Source organism: Geotrypetes seraphini, chromosome 5 (assembly GCF_902459505.1).
Source record: "Geotrypetes seraphini chromosome 5, aGeoSer1.1, whole genome shotgun sequence".
Taxonomy (NCBI): Eukaryota; Metazoa; Chordata; class Amphibia; order Gymnophiona; family Dermophiidae; genus Geotrypetes; species Geotrypetes seraphini.
This window is the reverse complement of record NC_047088.1, coordinates 31,564,783-31,576,989: the sequence shown is the minus strand read 5'-3', so window position 1 is coordinate 31,576,989 and position 12,207 is coordinate 31,564,783. Positions and strand designations below refer to the sequence as shown.

Below are 12,207 nucleotides of genomic sequence, written 5' to 3'. Positions count from 1 at the left end.
AACAAAAACTTGTTTGGCACAGGAAAAAATACCCCTTGCTCCCGGGCCCCAGGTGAGAGAGGCCGGAAAAGCTGGCACTTCTTTTCCCAACCCCAGCCCTCATAGCTGAGCTCTGAAGCCGGTTGCTAATGATGTCGTTAGGCGCTGAGCTACTGGCTGACCTACTTTCTGCAAGTTTCTCAGTGCGGGATCATTCCCTCCCTCCCTCCCTCCCTGCCATTTACCGAGAGAGACAGGCAACAGGAGGACGGGCTTAAAAAAAAAAAAAAAAAAAAGAGCCTAGCAGCAGCGGCTTAGTTACACAAGCAGCCCGGAGGAGATTAAGCTCCGCTCAATCCGAGTTGGGCAAGTCGAAGGCGGGAGCGCTTTGGCCGAGCTCTTGGAATCCAGAGACATAATCGACCCCCGCTGAGCGCCGGCTTACTTTTTTTTTTTTTTAAGCTCTGTTTTCGGAGGATTGGCTTTTGTTGCTCGGGGGTTTTCTTTCCTCGTCGTTTGGATACAGGGGTCCTTAAAAAAAAAAAAAAAAAAAAAAGTGAGCCATGGCATGTTGAATTTTGGCCGCTGGACCGGTTGGTTTTGAAGCGACCCTTCTTCGTTCTTTGGTGGGGGGTGGGGGGAGGAGACAAAAAACCCCCCACAAAAACCCGGGAAGGAGCGCCAGAAGCGTCCGGCATGGCCGAGAGAGTCTGTAACCTGTCGTCTTAGATCAGGGTAGGTACCGGCTTGGACTGTAGCCCCCCCCTTGCTCTGGAGCTGTGATTTTTAGACTGATTGATCAGATATTCCGTCATGTGCCGATAAAAGGGGCAGGGGAGAGCCAAAAGGAGACCTCTCTCGTCTCACGCTGTCAGGACTGACTGTATAGGGAAGTTAATCCAGCCTAGCGCCAGCTCTGAGGGTTGCTTCAGCACCTTCAATACTGAGCAAGCTCCTTCATCCTACCTGGAGGGGCTTCATTAGCATTAGCAGTGGCAGTTGTTTCCCAAAGTTGCCTCTTAGGTCTGGTGCTTCCCGTCCTTCACCATGAGTGCCAGGGATGCCCACCGTTGCAGTAAAGTCCTGATTTTGTGCTAAGTGTAATTGTGTGACAGGGAAAGTTGGGTGTTGTTTTTTCCCCCCTAAATCTGGGTGAAAACAGAGAAAGAGTTGTTTCCTTTAAAAATTAATATGGTCAGCTGTGCCAATGGATTCCCTTCATCTCACTATTCAGTGCTCAGTCTAGTTCAGGGGGTGTCAGAGTTCCCTCCTCGAGGGCCGCAATCCAGTCGGGTTTTCAGGATTTCCCCAATGAATGTGCATGAGATCTATTAGCATACCATGAAAGCAGTGCATGCAAGTCGATCTCGTGCATATTCATTGGGGAAATCCTGAAAACCCGACTGGATTGCGGCCCTCGAGGAGGGACTTTGACACCCCTGGCTCTAGTTCAAGGCTTGGGGCAGAGCACTGGTGCAACTCATTTCTACACCAGGGCAGCTGCCATGCCATGCAACTGCTGCGGCCCTGGCTCTACTGGTCAAATGCCAAGTATCGGTGCCTCTGGTCTTCTGTTGTAGTTAAGAAAAGTGTTGAAAACTTAAAGAGAAATCCACTGAAAAATGTTATACATGAAGTCATTTGATTGGTGTATAAGGATTTTTCATATGCGACCCCCCTACCCCACACAGCCACCTATATCTCCAAGATATACACACAGCTCTGCCCTGTTGCCAGTCTCTGCCCCAAAAGTCTGACATGATGCAGCAGGGTGTAACCAGAATTTTTAGACTGAGAAAAAGAACAAGATTAGGCGATGGCCTGAAGAAGAAGCATTAGAAATATCTGGTTAAAAGGAATGTTAACATGGCATGTCCACCATCAGATTTTTGGCAAAAGCGTTTTAAGTAGTGATAGGTGACTGGTTCACGTCTTTGACAAAACACTAGTAAAATACAATTAAAGTTATTGAAGTCTCATGAAATATTGTTTATTGCGTATCGCTTTGCACACCACAGAGCACAAAACAGTAATAGATTTGGAGAAAATGTGGGATAACCACAGATGATTCTTAGATGTGAGGAAGTCAGGGTGAAATCCAGAAGACTGGGTAGCTTCAATACTACATCTCACATCCCAAGTAATAAATACCAGTTTTAATATATACTTCAAAGTTCTTGATATCTAGGATAACCTTTTGGGTTTTGGACCTCAGAAACACCACTCATCGCTCAAATATTTATCATAGCGATAAGCTTGCCTCCTCACCGGCCCACTTATTTATCCAATAAGGCTTCTATAACTAAAGTGCAGATTTAAAAGTGCAAGAATCGTTTCCCGCAATCATTCCGAGTTTCCCTGATCATTAAAACTAGGATGTTATAATTCTTTGAAAAAATAATACTTGAATATAGCACTTTAATGCATTTTTTAAAGCACTTTAGTTATAGAAGCCTTATTGGATAAATACGTGGGACGGGGAGGAAGAAATATCAAGCTTATCGCTATGATAAATATTTGAGCGATGAGTGGTGTTTCTGAGGTCCAAAACCCAAAACGTTATCCTAGATATTAAGAACTTTGAAGTATATATTAAAACTGGTATTTATTACTTGGGATGTGAGATGTTTATGAGCTATATGCGATTCCAAGGTTGATTAATATTATAAGGATAAGCATCTTATTCGGACTCTTTGAGTTCAATACTACTGCAGCCCTGCCAGGTAACCTGGTTCCAGTTGGGAGACTTTTTGACCAGTTCTGGCTTTAACAAGGCTGTGTGGGAGTTGTAGTCTCTGATTCTACCAGTTGAAATCACTGCTCCGGGTCCCATAATGAATCTTAATAGAATTGTCAGGACTCGGGAGTGATCTAAAATCTCTTTCTGTGGTACTGAGTAAATCGGAAGCTCTGGTGTTATATCAGGACAGGGCAGATTTAATAAACTTTGTGGTTTATTTGCATGTTTCGGTGTTTCAAGTACAGTACTGTGCTTTATTTAGATCTGTCCCGTGAGCGCCTTCAGATTCTAGGTCAATGTACCAGCCTTTGGATCTGTAATTGCCAACCATTTATTCTCAGCTACAGTCGGGCTTATTGTGTTTGGATATCAAAGATTTTGAAAAGTTTTATGAAAACAACTTATATTGTATGACTCCAGGTTGAACTAGAAAAAAAAAAAGAAACGTTTATATCCAGACAAGGCTATGAAATTTTGAGCTTAATAATGTGTTTTCCAGGGTTTCCCCCACCAAATTGGTTCATCCTTTTGGTATGTGTTTTCAGCTTTTTTTGTGTGTGCCAGTGTAAACAGGTTTGAAATTGCATTTTCTATCTTGATTAATCATTAAAAAAATGTTGCTGCTTTTTTGTCAAATAGGTGATCCTTTTTCTGTTTTCTTACAGCTTAGTGTTGGGATTCTGATGAACTTTATTCAGAACTGCCTAGGGGTGTCCTCTATTTAATACAGCAACAGAAATCGGTAGCATGGGCTCTAAACTTGGTCACCAGTTGCCCTTAATGGTAACTCATTCTCAGGGGTGTTCTTGGGGCTTGAACTGTGGCCTTCGGCATGTTCACAGCTTCTGAACCTGCTTAAAAGGGTGTTTTTTTTTTAAAGCACTTGACAGTAATAAAAGCTTACTTTTATCACAGCTAAATGGTGAATCTTCATAACTGTACTTCAGTAAAATGATGGTCTCTTTATAATAACAAAAGTCAGGAAGCATATTTCAATTTAGATTCTGATCCTGCTGAAGCCTGTGTGCTGACTCATATTGCAGATACTGAGTCAAAGTGAAATAATAGATTAAATTTGTAAATTGCTCTTCTATTACAGCAACAGAACAGGGAATGGCTTCTTATAACGTAGCTCAGTGTATCGCAAACCGTATGCTGAGATGTCAGGTGTGCCATGGGAAGGGGAGAGGCGCTGGCTGGCTATCTTCAGGATGTGCCTCTCACGGCGAGGGACTCGTCCTGTAGGCAATCAGCCTGCGCCAGTGCCTCTCCTTCTCTCATGCCCTCTTCCCTGCTGACACCCCCCACTGGTGTGCCGGAGGGCCTTCGCGTACATGCATGCACGTGATGTCATACGGTGACGTCGGCGCACTTCTGGGTGCCTTGAGCCGCGGCCACTACCATTAGTGTGCCATGGCTTGAGAAAGTTTGCGGGACACTGGCAATAACGGCTACATACTGTCGAAATTACATAGTTGAAGAATGAATAGATTCGGTTTTCGAAATGAATGCTAGAATCAATGGAAGGGTTTTAATTTCTCGAGGCAAGTGAAATTTTGAATCCTTCCTTTCTTCAGCAACCCTGAGCAGCCTGAGAAAGTCCTCAGGATTTGCCAGGGGGAGGCCACAGGACCCAAAGAAAGAGAGGCTAAGAAGGCACAGACTAGCTGGGGAGGAAGGAGCCTAGGGAGTGATAGTAGAGGAGGGAAGAGCCATGGCAGAAGAGGAGAGGCTAAGAGGCAGGGATGACAGAAGAAGAGGACAAGGACTAAGGAATGGTAACTGTGGTACAAGGGGCCGTTGAAAAGTTCTCAGCCGCGAATCTTACAAGTTATCCCACACTGAAAGGAAAAGCGTCATGAAAAGTGTGGAATAACTTGTAAGTTTCATGGCTCCTCATCATTCTCTTGGTTGGGCTGAGAACTTTTCAGCCGCCCCTCGTATTGTGATTTCATAATGCCTCATTCTACCAATCCTAAGAGCCAGCCTCATCGGTGATGTCACAATGGCTTGGTTTCCCTATACTTGTGCCCATTTACTAGATGCATTTGCCTCATTGAAACAAAAAGTGTGGGATAACTTGTAAGTTTCATGGCTCCTCATCGTTCTCTTCTTGGTTGGGCTGAGAACTTTACAGCAGCCCCTCATAGAGATGGTGGGCAATGGGCAGTGACTGACAGAGGAAGAAAAGACTGAGGAGCAGCATCTGGCAAGGAAAGAAGGGCCAAGAGCCACTGGGGAGAGGGAGCAATTTGTAGAGGGTTTTTTGAACACCTTCCATGGCGCCATGCTTTATAGGTTTTTTTTTTCCACTTCCAGAACTGGTTTAGGCTCAAAAGGAGAAGTGTCGGGAACAATAAGGAGTTGCAGCACGGATACAGAGGTGGTGGCAGCCTGAAGGGTGGAGGAGTAATTAGTAAGAAAGGAGTGGCTTAGTGGTTAGAGCGGTGGAATGTGAGCCAGGAAAATCTAGGTTCAAATCTGGCTTGTCCTACTGATCTTCTTCTGATCTGGCAAGTCATTTTACCTCCCTGTAGCCGAGTGTGAGTGAAGAAGACGCTCTCTGGGAAGCTGCGTAGACTGTCACACTCTTTTTGGGTAGGGACGCACATACTTAAAAAAAAAAAAAAAAAAATACTGCATAATGCCTTGAGCTAAAATTGGAAAGGTGAACTAGAAAAGACTAATTTAATTAGGGAGGAGGAACGGCTCTATAAGGCTGCCTTTTGACACCCATTTAATTACTCAGTCACAGTCCTGTAGACCTTGTAAACTCGATTTACTGTGGAATCTCTTCTTGCTTTCTGCCATACCATAATGCCGCAGGACTTTTGCCGTCTGATGTGCAGAAAATGTAAAACTGTCAGGAATATCCAGACTTTAAACACCTGGGTCGAGTTTTTGGAAAATTCATAAATGTATTGCTGGAATTTGTTCCTACAAATAGACGTCTGAAACGTTTTAATCTATTGGTTTGATGAACGTTAAGTGCATCTGAAATAAAATGTGAGAGGCTAGAAGACAAATGGAGGAGGAGTCCCTTTTCTAAGGCGCGCTAATGATGCGCTTAGACTCGTCTCAGTTAGGGCCGCCGCGTGAGCGGACTTCTAGGCACGATGAACCACTGGTCTGACCCAGCAGCGGCAATTCTTATGTTCTTATGACTACTTTTTTTGTTACGGGTTTGTACAAGAGCTCCTATATTTTAATCTTTTGTACCCCCTTCTATGTATTGCCATCCTCTCTCTCTATAGCCTTCAAACTTGCCATCCTTCTTGTCTGTTTCTACTTTTTTCGTCTGCCTTCCTTTTCCTTACTATAATCATAATTCCGTCCAAATTCAGCCCTCTAATGTAGCACAGTGTTTCTCAATCCTTTTCACTCAAGCACACTAAACGAAGCAAATGTTTTTATAACATAACATAACTTTATTCTTCTATACTGCCATAATCAGACGACTTCTAGGCGGTTCACACCGAAGAGAGCCGGACAATCAGCGAATTACAATATGCAAATTATAAAAGTACAACTCAAGAATAGATATAATAAAATTATTAGATTTAGTGTGACTTCTGTTTAGGAGATAAATCTATCAAACAATGCAGTTTAAATTTCTTTCCTAAAGGCGCCATAGGTCAGCCTGGCTCCATTAATGTAGTTAGCTAACCAAGACTGCTGTTTACTTGCTTGATACATGAGAGTCCTATCCAAAAAGGATTTGTATTTACAGCCAGTAATGCTTGGGTGTGCAAATAAATTACAATTTCTGGTTATCCTTGTAGGACTATATAGCACGAAATGAGATAAAAGATAGGTAGGAGCTAGTCCCCAAAACCAGCTTAAAACAAACGCAAGAAAACGCAAACATTATTCCTGCCTCCATTGTTAACCGGTGCAGCAGTCTGTAGTAGGGACTAACATGGTCGCTTTTTTTTCGATCACAGCACATTATAATTGAAATGATAAAATTGCAAAACCAACAAAAAAATTAAAATTGAGAGTTACAGTATTTATTTAAAGTTCTTTAAGTTATGCATGGGTAATTGTAACAACGGTGAAACTAAAGTAGATAGAATAGACTGGCTAATCAGTGTGATGGATGTGCTTGTTTTTGAGTGCAAATGAACTCAAAACGTGGCTTGATAGTCGACAAGCAGACGCGCATGTCATCATCATTTACCAACTGCAGTCGTTCTTGTTTTAAAATTTGGGCCCTCTTTTACAAAGGTGCTCTAAGCGTTTTAGCGTGCACTAAATCAACACGCGTGCTAAACCGCTAACGCGTCCAGAGGATAACATGCACCCGTTAGCATTTAGCGTGTGCTAAAAAGCATAGCGCACCTTTATAAAAGAGGGGGTTAATTTCTGTCAGAGCTGAAAATCCAAGTTCACGAAGATAAGAGGCTCCAAACGGTAACAAAGCCTTAATTGCTTTGTTGCTCAAGTTAGGATAACTACTGCTTAAAAATTAAAAATAAAATTACTTTGCTGTTGGTTTTCAAGAATGATACGTGTCTGGGAGGTTGCATCCTTACGCACACAGACGCTCATAACATTGACAGACTCTTGCGTATGCGATGTACATGTCATCCATTCTAGTGTATACTTATGAAAGGGAATTTTTTTAAAAATAAAGTAAAACTCTGGAATCTCTCGTGGCACACCCAGAATCTCTTCGGGACACTTCCTTTTCACTCTTTACATAGGGCTCCTTTTACTAAGCTGCACTAGCGCTTTTAGCGCGCGCTAGACGCTAATGCCACCATTGAGCTGGCGTTAGTTTTTACGCGTAGCACGGGGGGCAGCGCACGCTAAAAACGCTAGCGCAGCTTAGTAAAAGGAGCCCATAGTGTAAAGCCATAAATATTCCCCCTAAACCTTTCATTTCATTTTCTTTCCGTTCTTATTTAACTGTTGTAAATTGAGTCGAAGTTCCTTAGGTTGGTGACCCGGTATATAAAGTTAAGCTTTAGTCTAGTTTTAGTTTAATTTAATCTAATCTCATAGAACACCTTTCTAGAGTTCCTTTGTTCATTAATACTCACTTTTGGGAAGGGGTAAAACACGGACCTCGCGGATCTAAAACCGCATGTCCTTAAAAATCAGAGGTCCGTGCCACTTGTAGTTTCTGGCTCTGACAGACCTCGATGACACTTTAGCGCTGACGGATCCGTCTCAGCAGAGGGAGGGAAAAGTATTAGGATCCGTCAGCGCTAAAATGTCATCGAGGTCTGTCGGAGCCGCGGACCTCGGATTTTTAAATGTACTGGGGCTGCAGGAAACCGGTTTACAGGATTCGTTTTAGAGCTGCTCCAGCACTAGTCTCTGGCTCTGACAGACCTCGAGCCGCGGACCTCAGATTTTTAAATGTACTGGGGCTGCAGGAAATCGGTTTACAGGGTTCATTGACAAAACCGCGGAAGACAAAGGTGCGTGCCGATAACTGAGCGCAAGACGGAAGCGCGTGCAAAAGAAAAAGAGTGTTTTTAGGGGCTCCGACAGGGGTTTTTGTTGGGGAACCCCCCCACTTTACTTAATACAGATCGCGGCGGCGTTGTGGGGGGTTTGGGGGGTTGTAACCGCCCTCATTATACTGGAAACTTAACTGTTTCTCTGATTTTTAGGGAAAAAGTGAAGTTTTCAGTAAAATGAGGGGGTTACAACCCCCCAAACCCCCCACAACGCCCCCAGAACGTGGCGCGATCAGTATAAAGTAAAGTGGGGGGGTTCCCCCCCACACACCCTCCGTCGGAGCCCTTTAAAACAGTCATTTTCTTCGGCGTGCGCCTCCACGTTGTGCTCAGTTGCAGGCGCGCCTTTGTCCTGGCGTGCTTTTGACCTGACACCGGTTTACAGGATTCGTTTTAGAGCTGCTCCAGCACTAGTCTCTGGCTCTGACAGACCTCGATGACATTTTAGCGCTGATGGATCTTAATACTTTTCCCTCCCTGTGCTGAGACGGATCCATCAGCGCTAAATTGTCATCGAGATCTGTCAGAGCCAGAAACTAACTACAAGTGGCATGGACACGGACCTCAGATTTTTAAGGACATGTGGTTTTAGATCCGCGAGGTCCATCAGGTCCGTGAGGTCCGCGTTTTACCCCTTCCCCTCACTTTTCCTGATTTCGTACCATGATTCTTCTCTTTCCTTAATATTTCTTTGCACCTCACAAATCCTTGTTCTTCCTTAACTCTCCCATCCACAGTTTCCACTTGACAGTTCATCCCTTGCATGCCCGAACTAGCACTCCCACACCAGCATTCATCATGTACTAACTACACACATTGTTTATAGTTAAAAAAACAAAACACATTACCTAGACTACATACACATATGGAGAACATTTAAGGCAAAATGGTAGTAATATTTAAAAGGAAAATTTTTAAAACTTAGGGGCAAATATTCAGCTGGTGGCAGTCAGCACTTTTTTGGTTGCTGCTGGCTAGAAACTAATTTGGTAATATTTAAAATTTGTCTTTGTGATAAGGCTAAATGCTAAGAACTTTTCAGCGGCCCCTCATACTGTGATGTCATAATGCCTCATTCCACCAATGCCTAAGAGCCATCCTCATCGGTGATGTCACAATGGCTTGGTTCCCCTATACTTCTGCCCATTTACTAGATGCATTTGCCTCATTGAAACAAAAAGTGTGGAATAACTTGCAAGTTTCATGGCTCCACATCGTTCTCTTCTTGGTTGGGCTGAGAACTGTTCAGCGGTCCCTTGTACATTAGTCATTTGGCAAAATAATGATGATTTGCATCTCATTATTATGTAGCTTATATTGGACTAAAATAGCATGTATTAACGTCAAAGAATGCACAAGTCTGCCATTTTATGTGTGTTAATTGGCAACCCACCCATCCCTAATATTATTCCTTTAAAGCAAATAATTGCCCCTCTTAATTTTCGCCGGCTTTTACAAAGCTGTGGCAGAGGTTTCTACCAGAGGCCAGCGAGGTTAAATGTTCTGACTTTCCTAGAATCCCTATGAGCGTCACGCTCTTCACGATCCCGTCGGCTTCCCCTCTGACATCACTTCCTCTGCGCGGCACCCAGAAGTGACATCGGCGGGAGAGCCAACGGGATTGTGAAGAGCCCATTGTCGACCGCCACGAGCAACAACTTCAACTAGAGGTATAGGAGAAGGGGTCGCGCGCATGGAAAGGAGGAATGGGAAGAGGCGGGGATGGCGGAGAAGAGGAGAGTGCCGTTGCCCCCACCAACAAGGTGCCTGGGGTGGATCGCCCCCTCGCCCCTTCCCCCTTACTGCGCCACTGGTGCTTAGATCGGCTAGGCGTGCTGATCTAGGCATCTAACTAGGTGTCATTTATAGAATCAGGGCCTTACCGCCTACAAAATAGATGTCAGCAATTGCTTGCGTTAATTTTTGTTGACATTCACACAATAACATTAGCATATGCCTATTTTTGTTTTTTAAATCTTTATTCATTTTTAAATCTTACAATAAGTGTGACATCAAATCATAACATTTCAACTTAAGTACAACACTTTAAATTCTTCAATAATCCATCATAAAACTTATCTCCCCCTCCCCCCTATTCCATAATAATTTTTAAATCACATAAAAGCATATAATAAATTCCTTCTAAACATTCATTGTCATTATACAAAGATCAAATATCTCCCCTCCCCCCTCCCCCTTCCCCCTTCCTTGAACATATACAATTAAAGGGAAAACATTTACTAAATTCAATAATTTGTTACTCATTACAATAATTTGTTAAAGGCTCCCAAACATCTTGAAATTTTTTTAAAAACCCTTGCTGTGTCGCTATTACCCTTTCCATTTTATATATATGACACAAAGAATTCCACCAGAAATTATAATTCAATCTTTTCCAATATGTTGAATCAAGCATATGCTTATTCATTTATTTGGAAAATCAGCCATTCTCCAGCTACGGTAAAAATGGCCTTAGCTCATGAGAAAGACCTGCGTTAGGGCACGTTGAGACCACTTTTCCCCTGTAGCTTAGTAAAAGCCATTAAAAGGCTACGCTTTAGCCAGCTCTGCAACCCTGGAATTTCACGTCCAAAGCCTGGACATGGTCTAGTATTGAGTTGCCGGGTTTAACACTGACCAAAATGCTGATTGTTGATTAATTAGCCACGCAGGACTGAATCTTGTGTTTTTACAGAGCCATCTGCAATGTGTGTTATAGAGTTTGCATACAATATGATATGATACGGAAAATATGTGGTTTTTTTCTTCTAATTTTAAGTTTCCGAAGCAGAGTTATACCTTGCACATAAATTTAAAACTCTATTTCTGGGACCTATTTTTCAGGAGTATTTGCCTGTTCTAGGTACCAGCATCTTTTCTGTTGTCTGCTAAGATTGAGTCTTGCCCTTAAATGTTAATGAATGAGCCAGTGCCTTGGGCACCTTGAACACACATAGCCTCCCTTTTCCCCTTCCTCTTCCAGGAGAAGCACTGTCCGTCCCCACAGCCCCACCTGAAAATACTGTGGATATGCTCCTGCTTGCAGGAGAATTTGGCAGTGCAATCTGCAGCCCCTGCAAAACATAGGAGACATGGTCTATAAAGATTGAGCTGTCTAGATGATAAAAGGACAAGAACACTCTTGTGATTTCCTAATTTGAATATACCAGCTTGGGGAATCCTGAAAATATGGCATCTCTGATATCTTTGTACTTTGCACAGTGGAGGAAAAAAAAGCATTTCTGCTTTCTGTTTCTCTGGTGTTGAACTACATATAGAGTCTGGCTTCCTGGATGTTCTAGTTCTCTTTTTGTCTGCAGTACCTCTCTTAATGTGTGGTCATTTGTTCTGTATACTATATTCTGTATACATGTTCTGCATGTGTGACCAATGCGAGGTTTTTTTGAGCATGGAGTTTGTGTCGGGATTTGTAGCCATCCAGCTTGTTCACTTCATCCAACAAGATGTGTTTTCTAGGGCAGGGGTTCCAGGGGGTACTCAAAACAGGGGGTACGTGGCACCCAGCAGCACATCAGATTCAAGTGCGTCATCTCTCCCACCCTCCTTCCTTCTCCCCTCCCTCCTGAGACAACACCACTAGAGAATGACATGGGGGACTACTTTTTTCTCCCACCGTTTTGGCGGGTTACCCACAGCTAGCCGCGGGTAACAGCCACCATATCATTCTCTAAGCACCACCTCTCCCTTTCTGTCCGCCCATGTCCTAATTTATGTGGAGCGCATCTGATAGCTGCAGTCTAGCGATTCATACAGGTAGCCTCGGACCTTCGCTAGACCATGCCCCACCTCTTCGATGCATCCTAACTCTTCCCCTTGTCCTTTCTCCTCCCTTGTAAACCCCCCCTAAACAGTCTCACTCTCTTGTAATTTTTTTCTCTCCAAAGTATCAACCATGTATACCACTACCTAACTTGCAAATCTTCCGGAAATGTACAGTTAGCTTCTCTGTAATCCCAATTCCTAAACTGTAATATTCCCGGAAATGCCCAGTTAGCT

The 12,207-nt window shown here is 43.4% G+C and overlaps 1 protein-coding gene across 1 annotated transcript in view; it reads left to right on the top strand.

Moving 5' to 3' along the window:
* Nucleotides 1–589: 589 nt before the first annotated feature.
* The window catches only part of PASD1 (PAS domain containing repressor 1), a 128,362-nt gene continuing 116,744 nt past the window's right edge, over nucleotides 590–12,207 (top strand). Inside the window, exon 1 of the mRNA XM_033944274.1 lies at nucleotides 590–714. The gene's annotated coding sequence lies outside the window, so the exon portion shown is untranslated. The remainder of the gene's footprint in view (nucleotides 715–12,207) is intronic.